The following is a 6,730-nucleotide window of genomic DNA, read 5'->3' on the forward strand; positions in this document are numbered from 1 at the left end:
AGAGAACAACTTAAAAATATCTTCAAAAAAAAAAAAAAAAAAAAAAACGAAGACGATGTGAGAAAATCCCTTAAAGAAACAGAAGAAAAAAATAACAAAAAGTTGGAAGAAATGAACAAATCTCTTAAAGTATGGAAAGCCAAGAAAAAACAATTAAACAGGTGAAGGAAACGGTTCAAGACTTGAAAACTGAAATAGAGACAATAAAGAAAACACAAACTGAAGGAATGCTGGAAATAGAAAAATTGGGCAAATGATCGGGAATTACAGACACAAGGATAACCAACAGAATACAAGAGATGGAAGAGAGGCTCTCAGGCACTGAACATAAACTAGAGGAAATAGATGCATTGACCAAGAAAAAAAAATCATAAATCCAACAAATCCTTAACACAAAACATCCAGAAAATGTAGTACACCGTAAAAAGGCCAAACCTACGAATGATAGGCATAGGGGAAGGCAAAGAAGCCCAGCTCAAAGGTGCAGAAAACATATTCAACAAAATCATTGGAGAAAACTTTCTCAATCTGAATGCCCATGCACCAATCTGAATACCAAACACCAAATTAGACTGGACCAAAGAAAAGACCCTTCAACACATAATAATCAAAACACCTAGCATACAGAATAAAGAAAGAATATTAAGAGCAGCAAAGGAAAAAGGACAGGTAACATATAAAGGCAGACCTATCAAAATTGCACCTGACTTCTCCATGGAAACTCTCAAGGCCAGAAGGTCCTGGGTAAATGTTCTACAAGAACTCAGAGTCCACGGATGCCAGCCCAGGCTATTATACCCAGCAAAACTTTGAATCACTATAGACAGAGAAAACAAGATATTTAATGACAAAGCCAGATTTTCACAGTACATATCTACAAATACAGCCCTACAGAAAGTTCTGGAAGGAAAACTACAACACAAGGAAGTCAACTACACTCACAAAGACATAGGAAATAGATAATCCCACTTCACCAGAACCCAAGGGTAAAGCAGGGCAAATATATTCACAATACCACCTCCAACAACAAATCTAAAACAAACAAGCATTAACAATCAATGGTGCTTACCTTCCTTCAACATTAATGGTCTTAACCTGCCTATAAAAAGACACGGGCTAACAGAATGGATACAAAGACAGAATCCATCCTTCTGCTGCATACAAGAAACACATCTAAGCTTCAAAGACAGACATTACCTCAGGGTAAAGGGTTGGGAAAAGATCTTCCAATCAAATGGACCCAAGAAGCAAGCAGGTGTGGCTATCCTAATATCTAACAAGTTAAACTTCAAACCAAAATCAATCAAAAGAGATGAAGATGGTCATTTTGTATTCATCACAGGAGAAATCCATCAGCACAAAGTCTCAATTCTGAACACCTATGCCCCAAATACAAAGGCACCCACATTCGTAAAAGAAACGCTACTAAAACTCAAACCTCACATAAACCTCACACACTTATAATGGGAGACTTCAACACCCACCGCTCACCGCTCTACAAGACCACCAGTCAGAAACTTAACAAAGAAACAAAAGAACTAACAGAAGTTATGTATCAATTGGGTTTAACAGACATCTATAGAACATTCCATCTAAACACAAAAGAATATATCTTCTTCTCTGCTTCACATGGAACCTCTCTAAAATCGACCACATACTAGGTGACATAGGAAACCTCAACAGATACAAATAAAATAAAATGGAATGGTCCCCTGTATCTTATCAGACCACCATGCTTTAAAGTTGGAATTCAACAACAAAAATCGCAGAAAACCTGCAAACTCATGGAAACTAAACAATGTGCTATTACACCATACCCGGGTCAAAGAAGAAATAAAGAAATTAAGGACTTCCTAAAATTCAACAAGAATGAGGACACAACATACCTGAACTTATGGAACACCTTGAAAGCAGTGCTACGAGGGAAGTTCATTGCACTAAGTGCCCATATGAGAAAATGGAGCATAATCACATTAGAGAATTAACAGCACAACTGAAAGCCTTAGAACACACCCCAGAGTTGTAGACGCCAGGAAATAATCAATTTGAGGGCTGAAATCAATAAAGTAGAAACCAGGAAAAACAATACAAAAAAAATCAATGCAACAAAGAGCTGGTTTTTCGAGAAAATCAACAAGATAGACAACCTTTATCCAAACTAACGAAAAAGCAGAGAGAGAACATGCAAATTAACAAAATCAGAAACGAAAAGGGGAACATAACAACAGACACAGAAGAAATCTAGACAATTTTCAGGTCATACTTTGAAAACCTGTGCTCCACAAAATTTGAAAATTCAAAGGAAATGGACAAATTTCTAAATAATTATCACTTACCAAAATTAAAACAAGAATAGACAACTTAAATAGACCTATGACCCCTAATGAAATAGAAACAGTCATCAAAAGCCTTCCAACTAAAAAAAGCCCAGGGCTTCAGTGCAGAATTCTACCAGAAATTCAAGGAAGAGCTAATACCAATTGTTGGGAATCAGCAGCCTGATGACCCCTGCCCCTGACTATGGGCGGGAAGCTCATGGCCATGTTATCTCTAAGTCAGGCTTTACCTGGCTGCCAGAGGACTCAATTTCGCATGTGCAAGCCCCCCCTTTTAAAGCAAGGGTGCTAAGTGGGCCTCTCTTGCTTTTTCTCTCTGCTCTCTCTCTCTTTCTCTCTCCCCCCCCCCTGCTTTCGGTTGGCCACCAGCTACCCCCCCTTTCTTTCCCCTCTCTCAATAAACTCCATGTGGGCGCTAAGTGTTTGTGCTTTATAGGCATTAGCTGCATCAAAAGAACAACATTGGAGCCATGACTCAGATGAGGCCCTCCTCAAGTACTCAGCAGCCACCTATTGTTGGATGGCCAGCCTGAGGTATTTGGGGACCCTGATTACCACTTCCATTCACCCATTTTGCTGGAAATACCATCCCACACCGGCTACAATTCGGTAAGGTACCCTTTTTCATTATTACTCATTTCCTTAGGGTCTGGTGCATTTCCCACTGGTGAGTTAAGATTCCGGCTTGAAGCCTTCCTGCCTTCTAACTGCTGAGTCCTTATTGAGCACTTTGCCCTTGGCCACATTCTTGGACTGATGAGTTCCAAAAATGATTGGCCAGTTTTTACTTCACCCATGGGAAATAAACTAGCCTATATATCCCCTATAAAATAAGTCAAATTGGCCAAAATTACTGCCAGGTAGATGGAAGGAGTTTTTTCTACCTCTCTACTAAACAATCTCCTTCCCTAAACTTGTTTCTGTTCTCTTCCCGCCACGCTGAAATTCTCCTGCCTGCTGCAGTTGCAGCCTGTCTCAGGGCAGTGGGCTGGGCTGAGGCAGCATCTGCTCAAGTTTTTCATTCTTCCCCACGAATGAGGTTTTCAGATTCTGTGCCCTAGCACCACTCATGCTGACTGGTGCATTTGTCTCTCAGACCCACGAGGGTCTCTCGGGTTTTATACACTAGCACTGCCCTTAGACTGGTACATACATTGCTCAGGCCTACAGTGGTCTTTTTGGATGTAGTACCCCTTGGACTCCAGTGTCCTGTTAGTTTCACAAATCCTTCTGCCTCACTCATGGAGAGAAAAAAAACAAACAAAATTATATCTCAAAACTTTATGATTTCTGCCAGCTGTTGGGGATATGTTTATGTCAGCCACCATCTTGACCATGTGGCCTAGCCTCACCCCCCAAGGTTCTTCCCTCTGCTACACAGCCACCTAGGCAGAGGGAGTCTAGCCAGCTTCTGCCGCCAACAAAACCTGTAATTCATTTACCTTTTGCCTTTTATTCTTTGTCTCTAATTTCTTTCTTCACTGACTATGTCATACATAACTTCACACTCTAGCCCTTCCATTTTTACCCAGTCCTGTTTAATATATCTGTACATTTGATTTAAATTTAAATTTAGGTAAATGTAAGCTAACTTCATAAACTTAAATTCAACTGTACTAAGTCTCAAATATTTCTAAATTGTTATGTGTCTTTAAATGATGGTAAATATTTAAGGTTATAAATGTCTATTTCAAGCTAACAAAATATTTATGCCACCCAGTCTTTCCTGTAAGCTGTTTATAAAGGTTAAGCCTCTATTATCAAAGGGAGTTTTTCTCTATTTCTTTGTCCTTTACAGGTATAAGTCTAACCTACTAAGTTAAAACCAGTTACAGTCAGGCTGCAGGGCTCTGAGTAAAACATCCCTCCACAGCCTCTCAACTTGGATCCAGTTTTCCAGACAGATTAATTAATTACAGGGATAAAGCCTTACCTAGCCACCTATGTGCTTAAGGCAAGTAGCTAAAGACAAATTTTGTATACCAAGGTATACTAAACAGTCAGACAGCCCTCAAATGCTCAGAGAGCTAGAGAATATGGCATTTAAAATGTTTCATTAAAAATCTTTTGTAACAGAGAGACAGGCCAGCTGCTGGCACCACCCATTTCCTCCAAGAAGACTGATGGACACTGAAGAAGCTCCACCCACAAAAGTGGCAACACTAGCCACTGAACAATCCAGCCTTTCATCTCAACTGTTGCAAAGGGCTCTAAGGACCGTGGACAAAATGGCAGTGGAATAGACTTTCTCCAAGATGCTTGGGTCAACAGTAGGTAAATCCTCCAAAAGCTCCTAATCCACAGGTCTTGTGCCATCAGCAGAAGGCAGATGTCCTTAAAGCCTCTGACTTCAACAACTGTGGAGGATCTGGGGGTGGCTGTCCATGCTGCCAGCTAGTAAGTCCCTGTTACTCTCTAATCATTCAGGTAAAATTTTATCCTTCTCAAGAACTCTGATGCTTTTGATGACTGGTAGCTTTGTCAGCTTAAAGCAACAGCCAAGACTCCAACTGTTACAAAACAATTTCAAAAGGTTACTACTGTTTATAGTCTTAACATTAATCAATAAAGTTTTAATAAGCTACTAATCAAATTCTGACGGAGTACTAAACACCATACTCTGCCACTATATGATCATAACTGTAACTATAAGCTTACAATTAAGGTGCTTTTCATTCTGCTAAAAAAAATCTGCCAGTTGTATGTGTTAATTCTTTCAGCCAAATCATTTCTAACATGAGTATGCTGATGAAGTGTCTGATATTTATGTTTCACAAACCCAAAAGATTCTTTAGGTTCCAGGGAGCAGAATTGGATCCATTTACAGGTCAGATTCACTCCAAATAAATATTACTCAACTTTTTCCTGGCCTTGGGACTTCCTAACCTTGTCCTGGGACCCCCTTGGGAGGCCCTCCCCCACCTTACACTTCTCCCATTAAGTACTTGGACCTAAGAAAAAATGTAACCTTGTCCTCTGCTCTGCTAACATCTTGCCTGATCTCAAAAAGACACCAGCATTCCATACAGTCAGGACTGTGATGAAACAACCAACTACCAGGAGGACTTGGCAGCACCCCAGCTTTCTAATTCACCCAAAGATGATCACTTCCCCAAGTCAGCAGGAAACAGTCTTGAGAGCTCAACTTCCTTATTCCCTTACCTGCCACGCCCAACCCCCACATTTTTAATAACAATAAGAGGTGGGAATGTTGGGAATCAGCAGCCTGATGACCTGTGCCCCTGACAATGGGCGGGAAGCTCATGGCCATGTTATCTCTAAGTCAGGCTTTACCTGGCTGCCAGAGGACTCAATTTGGCATGCTCAAGGCCCCCTTTTAAAGCAAAGGTGCCAAGTGGGCCTCTCTTGCTTTTTTTTCTCTGCTCTCTCTCTCCCCTGCTTTCTGTTGGCCACCCACCAGCTACCCCCTTTTTCTCCCCTCTCTCAATAAACTCCATGTGCATACTGAGTCTCGTGTTTGTGCTTTATAGGCATTAGCTGCATCAAAAGAACAACACCAATACTCCCCAAATTATTCCACACAATAGAAACAGAAGGTTCATTATCAAACTCTTTTTATGAGGCCACAATCACCTTGATACCCAAGTCACACAAAGACACAACTAAGAAAACTACAGACCATGATCCCTCATGAACATTGATGCAAAAATACTCAATAAAATACTGTCAAACCAAATCCAAGAATACATAGAGAAATCATCCACAATGACCAAGCAGGCTTCATCCCTGGGTTGCAGGGATGGTTTAACATATGAAAATCTATCAATATGATCTACAATATAAACAAATTGAAAAAAAAAACCACATGATCATCTCCCTAGATGCTAAAAACGCCTTTGACAAAATTCAACACCCTTTCATGATAAAGGTCTTGGAGAGATCAGGGATAACAGAAATACACCTAAACATAATAAGAACAATACACAGTAAATCAACAGCCAACATCAAACTGAATAGAGAGATGCTTAAGCCAATTCCTCTAAAATCAGGAACAAGACAAGGCTGCCCTCTCCATATCTTGAAGTTCTAGCTAAAGCAATAAGATGACAAAAGGAGATAAAGGGGATACAAATTGGAAAGGAAGAAGTCAAACTGTCTCTATTTGCAGATGATATGATAGTTTACGTAAGTGACCAAAAGAACTCTACCAGGGAACTCCTACAGCTGATAAACACCCTCAGAAAACTAGCTGGATACAAGATAAACTCTAAAAAAAATCAGTAGCCCTACATTATTCAGATGACAACGGGGCTGAGAAAGAAATCAGAGAAACATCACCCTTTACAATAGTCACAAACAACATAAAGTATATTGGTGTAACGCTTACCAAACAAGTGAAAGACCTATATAATAAGAACTTTGTGTCTTTAAAG

Source organism: Phodopus roborovskii, unplaced genomic scaffold (assembly GCF_943737965.1).
Source record: "Phodopus roborovskii unplaced genomic scaffold, PHOROB, whole genome shotgun sequence".
Lineage (NCBI taxonomy): Eukaryota > Metazoa > Chordata > Mammalia > Rodentia > Cricetidae > Phodopus > Phodopus roborovskii.